General features: G+C 34.2%; 1 non-coding gene across 1 annotated transcript; it reads left to right on the top strand.

The window, feature by feature from the left end:
- Positions 1-10,200: 10,200 nt before the first annotated feature.
- Positions 10,201-10,303, top strand: LOC132275515 (U6 spliceosomal RNA). The gene has a single exon (XR_009470655.1). It is a non-coding gene; the product is annotated as a U6 spliceosomal RNA (small nuclear RNA).
- The last annotated feature ends 2,017 nt before the right edge of the window (positions 10,304-12,320 follow it).

Here is a 12,320-nt window from a genome sequence, read left to right on the forward strand (position 1 = left end):
TTTTTATTAAATTAATAATAAAAGTGTGACAAAATCACTAATTATAGTGTCTACAAACAATTAAATTAGATAAAATAGACTTAAATAATATGATCACATTCATAGTAAACCTAATGATGCACCGATGAGAAGAAAAATAATTGTTTTCCTATAAGGTAAGATATAAAGAGACGATAAAATTTACGTAAAAGGAAAATAATTCAAATTAATGTTAAAAAATTAAATATAAAAGGAGACATGGTCTACAACATGTTATATTGAAAAAAGATAAGTCACATGCCCCATTCAGAATAAAGGCAAGAATAATTACAACGAAGAAATTAATATTCTTTTTTTATCACTTAATACCTTTTCCCGTTTTGTCCAACATGTATCATAAATCTTTTCATCGTTTTGTATTACTTTGATTAAAAATAATAATAATCTATTTGGAGTTGGTCCTAAATGACTTTAGTTATAGGAGCATTTAATTTTAAAAATATTATTAAATTAATTTTAACCATTCAAAAATTAAGCACACTATTATATTTCTCCATGTTTTTCCTTTTATTACTAAGACTTCCTATATTTAATAACATTGAGACTCGCGAGAATCCAAAAATAAATAAATTATTGCTTAATTAATTAAGTAATGATAAGAAGTTTAATAGTGGGACAAATTTGACCAACTTTGTATAAGTAATCGTAAAATTATAATATTAATGAAATCATAATGATCGCAGTACTATTCAAATAAATTATATATATATATATATACACACATACTTATATAAAGTTTAAAAATGCACCATGTTAAGTTCACTCTGATAAATATAGCACGACTAGTAAAATTACATGCAATGAAAGTGAACCTTATATGATTGTAACTAAGAAAATCAGGATTGACCAAAAATAAAGTAGAATAATTTAGTTTCTTTTCATCATAATTCCCTTTAATTTTTTAAACCAACAAGCTAAAATCGTGAATAACAATTTTTATATATATCACATTATAAAAACCTTCAAACTACCACAACTAAAAGAAATTGTAATGGTTGAGAGAGTTTAATAAGGTAACTAAATCTGTCGTCCCTAAGTTTTGAAAATTAAAATTGGAAACCGTTTTTAAATTCCATATTAAATACTCTATTTAGAATTCATATTATGATTTAAAAAAATAATAATAAATATTTGAAAATACTAAAAAAGTCTTGCACTTTTATAAGAGTAATGATAGGCAACGCAAAAGTGAAAAAGCGCAAACTTCCTGAATCTGATTTGGCAAACTCTTAAATGGTATAAATGAATAGCAAAAAAGGAAAGAAAAAAAGAACAAAAAAACATGGTGCTTTCTCCTTCTCCTCACAAACATAAAATTAAAAACTCTCCAAAATTGGATATATACAACACTTCTTCTCAAATGTCACCTTTTGTAAAATCTGGACACTTACTTTTTCTCTAAAGGCAAATACATTTTGTAAAACTTTAATAAGATGAATAAATTATAGATTAAAAATTCTTTAATATAAATTTTAAAGCAATAAATATTTGGTTTATACAGAGTATAGATAATATTGTATTCGTATAATTCTATGAATTTTTACTTTGTAAATTTAAATTTATGGAACACAGGAACAAGTAATTTATTGCTTGTGATTATTTTCTTTTGCTCTCTCTATCTAATTTTGGAGAATTTAGTTTTGTATTTGTGAGAGAAAAGAGAAAGCAGCATGTTTTTTTTTTTTTTTTTTTTTGTTTATACCGTGTAAGAGAGGACTCTTTCTTTTTTGGTTCTGACGTGGCGTAGCCAAATCAAATTCAGCGAGTTTTCGCCTCTTTTGTTTTTTCAAGTTAGTTATCACTTATCATTACTCCTTTTATAATATTATAGATATGGACATGGATATAAATTTTAGTCAAACTAAATCCATTTTAGTCAAGCCATAGGAACAATGAGGTCGGGTTAAAGTAAATACCGGGGGAGGAAAGGCACTAAACTTGACATATTGTAGAAAAACAAAAGTAAGTGGAGCACATAGGCCTATTTTGGGGTGCAAATAAAAATTTCCTGCTTCAAATATTAGTTTTAATTTTCACAAGAATAAAGTTCTTTTACAATATCCCTCAAAAATATATTAACGAGAGAATAATAGCTAGGGAACTAGGGAATGCAGCTTTACTGGCATTTTCAAGTTTGTGAAGCAGATAGAAATTAATTAAAATACATTACACAAGGCATAAGGGTGCAAATGAACCAAGTTGGTTCATGAAGAGTTGCTCGACTAAAACTTAGCACAGGCTTGTTCTTTGAGAAAACAAGCGGAGTTGGAGCTCATTTTTTAGTTAATAAGCCAACAACCGTATTTGACTAAAATTGTTTAGACTTGTGACATAAGCTTGTGTAAGCTCGTATCTTCATATACACGGACTTGTATTCTCATGACACGAATATAAACATAGAACTGTTTAGATTCATAAATGTAAGCATGTGAGTATGCTCGTGAATATAAGTTTGTATAGACTCGTATAAGTTTGCGAGTGAGACAAAAATGATTTTGAACATGAGTTTAAATTAAGCCTAATCGGCTTTTGTTATTAAACAAGTTGTGTAACAACCTACTCCACTACATGATTTTGTTCTTGGTTTTTACTCTAAAATAGCTCATACCATTCTTCAACAAATACATGTAAGCACTTCATATTTACTTTACACAAGGTCATCACAATCACTCCCCTTTTCTATTACGCGGTATGATATTGTCCGCTTTGGGTCTGAACCCGCACATTTTTATTATTGAGTTTTATCCAGAAGACCTCATACCATTTGGAGATCGAACCAGCACATATTAATATTTCATCTTTACCTTACCTAAACGATGTGAAATTATGTAACTTGTAATCTGTCGGTGCCTATTTGTACCAATCCACGTAGGTAGTCACAAGTCGAGTTTAACCTTTTCAAAAAAATAACCAGTCAAGTTTGAACTCAAACACATGTTTACAGCATTACCCGGAAAAACCAAAAATATATATATATAAAAATAAAAAAAATAAAAATAAAAACATTTTATGGCATTTTGTTCTGCAACCATAGTCCACGCGCTTTTAGTTGCGGGTAATTAAACGTATCGTTATTCCCAACAAAAAGAAACAAATTTGCTTGTCATGGGAAAAGCTACCCCACATAAAAGTCGAGTATGGTCTTAAGTTGCTTAAAGCCTGAAATGGAAAATCGATTAAAAATATCTCATTATGGTATGGCTGTGATATGATGTTTCTACGCCTTCAAACCACTGAAGAAAATTCTTCAGCAACATGTGCAAATATATATACATATATATATTTTACATGTACTGGAGAAGGAAAAGATTTGTCTCACCCAAGATTTCACTATAGTATAATTTGGACGAGGAAGTTTGTGATTGTACCATTCATTTCTTACTTTTTATAACAATTGAAATATCACGTGGTAAAAAAAAAAAAAATCATTTAAATGTTTTACTATCTTTTCCAAATAAAATAATTATACAAATCTAGTTAAGGGTTGAAACCGTAAATTCATTTTTACCTTTCATCTCACAACCATATTATCTAGTAAATTGGACCACATCGAATCAAATTATATAATTTGGCCTTATTTTACTATACTATTTCAATTCTAAAAATTAAAGTACCTTTATATATATATATATATATATATATATATATATACATTTGTTCAATTTTGATTGATATAACTCAATGTATATCACAATTCATAAGATTATAATTGGCACAGATGCAGAAAGTAAATCCTTAAGGTTTCACTTTCGAATGGCACTCTTGACTTGAATGGTGCATGTGTTATGGGACCGATACACGTACTCTGGGAAAGTACAAAAAATTCTCAACCGCTCACATAAAATTAGGCTTACATTAATTATCACATCAACAATAAATACCAAGTCCACTAACATAAGTGTAACAAGGGTCATTTGTCTCGGTTGGTATCAAAGTCAGGTTCAGTCTTTGATTCGGTGTCACGCCAAGTGCCTAGCCCAAAAGGCTTCCAGGTGAGCCATCCTGGGTAGGCAGGATGGCCCGACTACAACGAGGGCGTTGTGAGTTTAGATAGGGGGAGAATTTTATAAGGGGTCATTTGTTCCACATCGGATCTAGATAGGAAAGTGTTGGGTATAAATAGATGGATATGCAGCACTATCTAACAACTTAAATTTTTAGGTAAATGGCAAGCATCCACCCGTTACAGTTGGTATCAGAGTCAGATTCAGTCATTGATTCGGTGTCACGTCAAGCGCTTGGCCCGAAAGGCGTCGGTGTGAGCCACCCCGGGTAGACAGGGTGGCCCGAACCGCAACGGGGGCGTTACGAATTTAGGTGGGGGAGAATGTAACAAGGATCATATATCACATCGGATCTGGATGGAAAAGTGGTTAGGTATAAATGGGTGGGTATTCAGTTTTACCCAGCAGCTTAAACTTTTTTATAAATGGGTAATCGTTCACCCCTTCCAATAAAGCATTGCAAATTAATCACAACATTATTCAAATATATAAGCATGATTAAATTACATCATGCTTATACGACTCAGTAAGCAATTAAATACATTTTCAAACCACTGTTTAATATCTGGAATTACACATTTATGCAATTTAAAAAAATTACTTCTTTATTATACACATACATTATTTAATTTATTTATTTATTTAAGAACATTCTCAAAGTCGCTTACTTGACAAGGAATAGTCAATCTTTAACATTAGAGAAAGGTCCTTCAAATATTTTTTTAGGTTTAGTAATTGTAGTAGAGACTCAAATTTCACAATTTAACTACACATGTGAATTTTCATCAAGATGTGTACTATTCTTAGCTAACAATCAATTAAGATATACTCTCAATGAAATAACACTTCTATTGAAATTAAAATCAAATTGCATGAAACTTAATGTCCATAAAATTAAGAGACGTCTAAAATAAGGGGAAAAATGTTTATTTAATAAGGCAACATTAATTTCTTTATGCTCAAAGTTTCCTGATAGGTTTGACTTTAATGTAATACCCATAGTTTTCAAAAGGATAAGATTGAAATTTAAATTTAATTCTATGTGTCAAATTGTTTATTTGAATAGTGGTTTATTTTAATTAATTGTTTTATTTAAATGAATTATTTTTTTTATTGTGTTTATTTGAATTAATTAATTGTATTTTGATTTTCGGTGGTTACATTAATTAATTGTATTTTAATTACGTTAATTACTTACAGTCTTTTGAACGTCACGTATGTGGAGCCGTAGATTATAATTTAGGTGCCGTGGATGATAACTTAGGTTTTGTTCTATGGGCCGACTAGGATTTAGATTAGGGCTCTATCTTTGATCCTACAAGGAGTGGGGTTTTATTAAGTCTAGATATATATATAACAGTATGGCACCTTAGGGTTTTAGCAAACACAGACCCTATTTACGTTTAGAGTTGTTGAGAGAAAACAGAGAGGAACAGAGAGAGGTTGTGAGAAACAAACAGAGCAACTTTGGTGAGGGTTTGGCCGTGGCTTGAAGGACGGACGTAGGAGAGAGGAAGATAAAGCAATAAGAGATTGAACAGTGAATTGGATTGTCGGGAAAAACTTAGAAAGATGGCAACAGAGTTTTGAATCCAAAACTATAAAGGCAAGTTATTTTCTTCCTCCTTCCCTTTGGCTTGTGTTCTATGCACCTAGGTAGCCTCTAGGGTTTAATTAATCGTGAACTGAGTTTTATAGTTATATTATATGCTATATTGATGCTCTGTATGTGTTGAATCTGTTCAAGTATAGTTCGTGCATGTCTGATTTAAAGTGTGTTCATAAAGCATATTTAGTTTGTAGAACTTGTAATCTCTGTATTGGATTTCAACTGCTGTAAACACACCATGGGGATTGTACTGGACACGGTTAAGACTATTATGAATAGTTTAAAACCAGATAGAAAGGGTTGGACGTGGCCGGCGTTGAAGAAGAAGGTCGCAGAAAGTGCAGATGCAAGAGACGGCTCTCAGAGAGGGAGATAGCCGGCTCCAGGAGGAGGGAGCCGGCTCCCCCCCATTGCAGAGCCGGCTCTAGGAGAGGCAGAGCTCGCTCTACCTATCTAGAGAAGGCTCCAAGAATTTGGAGCCTGCTCTTTTGTTTTCTGGAGCCTGCTCTACAAGTTTTAGAGCAGGCTCTCCCATAGGAATTGTTTTCTGGGCAGTGTTTGGATGGTTTAATGTTCCTGAACTGCTTTGTGAGTGTACTGGGGTTCCTAAGTGAAGTTTTAAGAGTTATTAAAATCTCTTATTGCATGGTTTATATCCTATGTAAAAGAATGGAACAGTATAAAAGTAAACAATTTAGCATACTGTTAATGGATGGGAGGAACTGAATTGTTTAATTTAATTTTAACAATTTGTTGGATTATAGCATGATATATAAATCTTGTTTAAAATGCATGATTTTTATATTTGACTTTGATCATCTGTTATTTGTGAAAACTTGTCTGCAATAGTTCTGTCATGTATGGCTTTTATCGTCTCTGTTTTAACATAGAAGTCACCACTGTGTTATTTTTGGTATTGAATTTTACTGCAATAAATCAAAGTCTGGATTAATACTAGATGTAATTTAAGACCTGTAAGTTCAATTTAGAGGAAGAACAGTAAGGTCGGATGTGCCGGAGATGAAGTAGAAGACGTGTAGTAGGGAAACAAGAAGGCTCTAGAATTAAAAAGAGAAGGCTCAATGGAAATGAGAAGGCTCTAGAATGTGGGAGCCTGCTCTAGGTGGTTTAGAGCCTTCTTCAGTTTTTTAGAGAAGGCTCTTTTCAATAGTGTTTTCTGAAATTTTTCTTTTACGAACAGTTTGTTTACTGTTGAAGCATGGGAACTGTTCTGTTGACTATGGGGTTTTACAGAGGGTCTTAATGGTTAATTCTAAGTGTTATTAAACTTATTATTGCATGGTTTAAGTCTCTATGATAAATGATGAAGCAGTGTAAAAATATACAACTGTGCATGCTATTAACAGAAGAAATGAACTGAGTGGCTTGTATTAAATTTCAGAAATTTAATGGGACTTCAGAGAGGGATTAAATAGTTAATTTTGGGTGTGATTAAAACCTTAAATTGATTAAAGTTGATTTCTAAATCAATGGGACAAACAGTATAAAATTAATAAATTTTCTACGCTGTTAACGGATGAAAGACGGATTAATTGCTTAATTAAATTTTTAGCAATTTAATGGGATCCAGTATGTTAATAAAACTTGTTTTAAATGCATGATAAGGTTTTTATTTTAGATTGGAACTATGCATGCCTTGGATGTTAATTGTTATAATATTAAATTCTTTGATGCAATTACATGGATTAATACTGGATTTTAATTGCGAGATTGTTAATCTTCTTTCTACAATTATTTGGATATTTGGTTTTGAATTGTAAATTACTTGCTTATTATTTATATATTGTAATTTACATGGATATGGAGGATTTTATGTACCGGTATGGGACGGTGACATACTAGGTATGGTTTAGCTCAAAACGCTAATTTCTACCTTATAGATTTTAATTGGTGAACAACTTTACCTGCTCTATCAATTATATGGATTTTGTGAATTGTATGCACCGGTACGGGACGGTGGCATACTAGGGACAGACTGATTTAAAATACTCAGTCCTACCTATTTTGGAATAAGGGTACGAATTATAAAAACATAATTCTCCTTATATTTAAGTCTGTGCAGTTGAATAAGCTGAATGACTTATTGGATCTTTTATATAAGTCTATGCGGTTGAATAAGCTGAACGATTTATTGGATTTCCTGTGGATGGATATGAATGGATTTAAAATATATAATTATGGTACCGCAATCTGAGCTTGAGTCTCATAGTCGACGGTTAGGGTGCGTATATGCAGTAGGATGCGTAACTAGCTATGTTGGTTGAGGTATACCCTGTTAGGCTTAAGTAGTCATGCCCACTCAGGTGCGTATTGCATATTGCCTTCTATTCAAGTTAAGACCCTCAGCATAGTTTAGTGAAAGTCCTGTAGTGTGGATATATATTTATCTATTACGGACTATATAGATATGGTTGGGACATCTAGGATGTATCTGCGTATCGGTTCTCTGTTTGGATTGTAGTTAGGATAGAACTTGTTCGTGGGCCTGACCCACTATTATTTTTCAGGTAACGGACGGTTCCAGGTCTTAGAGCTTATTCGTACTGAGTAGAGACGACTACTTATTCTACCGACGACGTAGGAGGTTTCTTTATGGTTTAGCAGTGGGCTTCTTTTCAGTTGTTAGCTTTCCAGTATTGGTTTTGATTAGGGGTTCATCAGATGGATTCCCGAGTTGTATTGGACTTGGAAAAGTTGGATATATCAGATTAATACTTTATTTATAAAATTTTATTCTGAGATTTTCAGTTTTGGATTATCATTCTAGTTTATTTTCAGCAAATTTTTATTTGTTCATATTTCTTTAATTGTATTATGTGTTCGTTTATTGCTAATTGGTTTGATATCCTCGGGTAATCGGGTGTGGGCCTGGCCAACCCGCATATGAAAATCCGGGGGTATCACATTTAATGTCAAATTAGAATTGCTACTAACTCACATAAAATAGGTCAAGTGCAAAAAATACCCCCCAAGTATGTTTACAGTGCAGATCACACCATTTTCGTGCAAAAAACACCCCTCAAGTTTCAATTTGGTGCAATCAAATCCCTCTGGCACATTTAAAATCAAACTTAACTAAAGTACCCTTAGTCAACAATTTTATAAAATATATAAAAATACAAAATTTTGTAAATAAACCAAAAAGGACAATTCTGCAATCAATTTTCAATTTGGTGCAATCAATTTTGCCCACCCATTCTGCAATTCGATCTGGGTGAGGCATCAAGACTGTCATAGAAGATGGTGAGCTCGAAGGCGACTGTGAACTATAACGAATCCATAGGACCCAGAAAATTAAGACTCATCAAGCTGTGAACTATGACCCGATTGAGGCTCATGACGCCGACGAAACATAAATGACGTCAAATCAGTGGTAGTGGTCATGGTGCTGCCGCCGCTCCACTGCCACATTTGATTACTCCTCGATGGCGTTGCAATCGATGTTTCTCAGCGGTGAGATGTTGGATTACAACATCGATGGTGGAGGCGCCGCCACCCCCATTATCCCCAAACCCCACAATCGGGCAACAGAAATCAACGAAGAGAGAAAATGGAGGCGAAATCACGCCATATCCTCGTCGCCTCATTAGCCTTCTGTCGCTACAAATCGGTTTCCTCCATCGGTGGTTTCCCCTGCCACGTTGATTGAGTTGCCATTAAGTAAGAAAGACGGAGCGACAGTGAAGGCTCGGAGCGGCGAAGATAGTGGATCCCGATTCCCTTTCACAAACCCATTGATCCTGAGTTCACAATCTTGGCATCGAGATCCGGCCACCGCCACCTCTAATCCACAACCCACAAGCCATCGATACTGCCAGTGGCACCTTGATTCGCAGCTACCACATATATATATATATATATAGATAGATATGTGTGTGTGTGTATTTATATATATATATGAATGGATGAGATTGATGTGTGTGTGTATCTATAGATAGATAAACACGTGTGTGTGTGTGGTGTGAGGAGGAGGTTTTGAATGGTAGAGAGTAGAGAGAGAAGGATGGTATTTTCGGAAGACTAAAGGACAAAATAGGTATTACATTAATAATTTATGTCAGATTTATGACAGTAATTTTGCACAATTTTAAAAGATTAGGGATATTTATTGCACACTTTTTTAAATAAGGAATAAAAATACAACTTAGAGTATACTTGAGGGTGTTTTCTTCACTTACCCTTAAAAAATATTTTAAAAAAATTTGTATTTCTAAAAATCAGGTGCAATAATATTTTTGATAACATAATTATTTAATAACTCACTCTCATGGTAATTTTTATTCCTTGATTCCACTTCGTTCTGGACATCCAAATGGTATACCAAGCTCAAAATACGAGGTGAAGATAGATATAAGAGTTATGATATAGGAACAGTGGATTGGCAGAACTTCAGGCTATATATGTAGGGTAAAGTTGTAGGTTTTACTAGGCTGTGAATGACTCCCGTACCGCTTATAAGCAGTCCCACATTGATTAAAAAAACGAAGTCTTTGTGGTTAATATACGATGAGATCACAATTATGCTATGTCCCTTCGGGGACATCCGATAAAATTGGAACGATACAGAGAAGATTAGCATGGCCCCTGCGCAAGGATGACACGCACAAATCGAGAAATGGTCCAAATTTTTTTCTTACCCATTTTGCCCACGACTTCTGCATCTACTTTTACCAAAACACCCTCGTAATTCATCATTTTCCCACATTACCCCTGACGTCTTTCGACGTGTCATCATCTTCCCCCTTTGAGACTCACCGTAAGCTTTTTCTGCAATTCCAAATTCCCCTCCCTTCGTCTCCGCGTTATCAATTTCCATAGCCCACCCCCCCCCTCTCTCTCTCTCTCTCTCTCTCTCTATACACACACACACACACGTAATACATATTACATATATATGTATATATTCTGGTGAGTGTTGATGACAAGAACTCGAAAACAAGGTAGTCGTCTCTTCCCTTTTAACTCTGTTCCGGCTTCTCTCCATGATTTCGACTCGCGCACGGTTGTAAAAGTTCCATATCTGTGCTTGATTTGTTTTCTTATGCTACTATTGTTGTTGTGCATTTTGGAACTCAAAGAGTTTGTCCTTGTAAGATTAAATTTTCAACACAAGTACACAACCAGTTTTGGCTTCAATTGTTTTGGTTTCTCTTGTAGTAGTAGCAGCATCACTAGTTGTGGTTTTCTTCTTGGTTTTCTTTTTCCTTTTTGGTATAGTGGTCCTTTTTTTCTGAATTCATTTGGTTTTTTGCTTCCCTTCCACCTTTTATTTGTGAATTTTTGTGCGTTTTCAATGTATCTATCTGTGTATATATGTGTGTATTTGTCAATTAATTGGTTTCAAAAATTCATCACAAATTTAAATGTCAACGTCAACTACAGTCTACACCGGTATTTGCTTAATTTCTATGAATTTCACAACAGAAGCTAGGTTATCAAACCACATTATATATTAGTAAAATATAAATTAGTGTCACCATCATATTGTTCCTTTTTATGCATTGTTTTTGGCTTTTCATCCTATTTTTCATGTTCAATCTTAAATTCTGCAGAATTTATTTATTTATTTACTGTTAAGGTAAGTTGGTTTATAATAATTTTATACATAGTAATTTAAATGTACAAACAAGTCTCTCTGAGAGAGGGACCGGCTTTGTGGCCTAAAGCAATTAACAACAAACATTTGAGAATCGAGCAAGAACTATAAGAGAGCAGAATTAGAACTAGGAGCAGTAGGCATCAATATGCTGTAGGTGGGATGGAGAGGTAGAATGAGCAATTACGAAGTTCTGGAAAATGGTTCCCGAGTTAATGATGATGGTAATCTGGAGGTTCCTTGGAGACCTTAAGATTGAGCTTGGGAGTTGCCAAGTAGCTACTAGACCTCTGACCGCCTTACAGTATTTGAATGAGCATGAAAGTAATCTGAGCTTGATGGCCTTAAGATTGAGCTGGAGCTTAAGTTTTCTGTAGAAGACCATTTATCTATAACAATCTACATTTTCTTTCTTTCCAAATGAAGTATACACCGGTCTGGGAGAGAGGTGAAAGATGGGGATGTCCAATTGTTAGATATCCAAGCAAGCAAATCATCCCAGTTCAGAAGATTGGTTTGGAAGTTGCAAAACCTTTGGAAGTGGTTCCAACTAAGAGATGAGTATGGACATCGAAAGAAAAGATAGGAGTGGGATCCATGTCATTTAAACATACGGAACAAAAGTCATGGGTCATTTTAAAGGCCATGGATGGTCTGTCCATTGTTGAAAGCTTACCAAGTGCTGTAACCCATAGAATAAAACTATGTCTAGGGATATTATGCTTGAACCAGATAACACGTGGCCAGTGAAGTGGCATAAGTGGACGTGAAATAACATCCATGGTTAGGGATAGGGAGAAGGAAGGAAGAGAGCTCCAAAGGAAGTGGTCATTGATAGAAGGGTTCAGTGGTGGGAGAAAAGAGGTGTCTCTCAACTCTGGGATGAGTTTTTGAAGGCAGTATGGAGTGGACCATTCCCCATCGAGAGTGATGGAACTCACCTTTGAATATCTTCCAATTGTGGTACTTAGGGAGCTAGAATGCTGAACTTTGTTGACAAGTGGACCACATGGAAAGCCAAGAGTCAAACCAGAGAGAGATTTGCGGCCAT

This window comes from Cornus florida, unplaced genomic scaffold (assembly GCF_030987335.1).
Source record: "Cornus florida cultivar Cherokee Brave unplaced genomic scaffold, ASM3098733v1 CherokeeBrave_3.0.0_Hap2_Chr09, whole genome shotgun sequence".
In the NCBI taxonomy this organism is placed as follows: Eukaryota; Viridiplantae; Streptophyta; class Magnoliopsida; order Cornales; family Cornaceae; genus Cornus; species Cornus florida.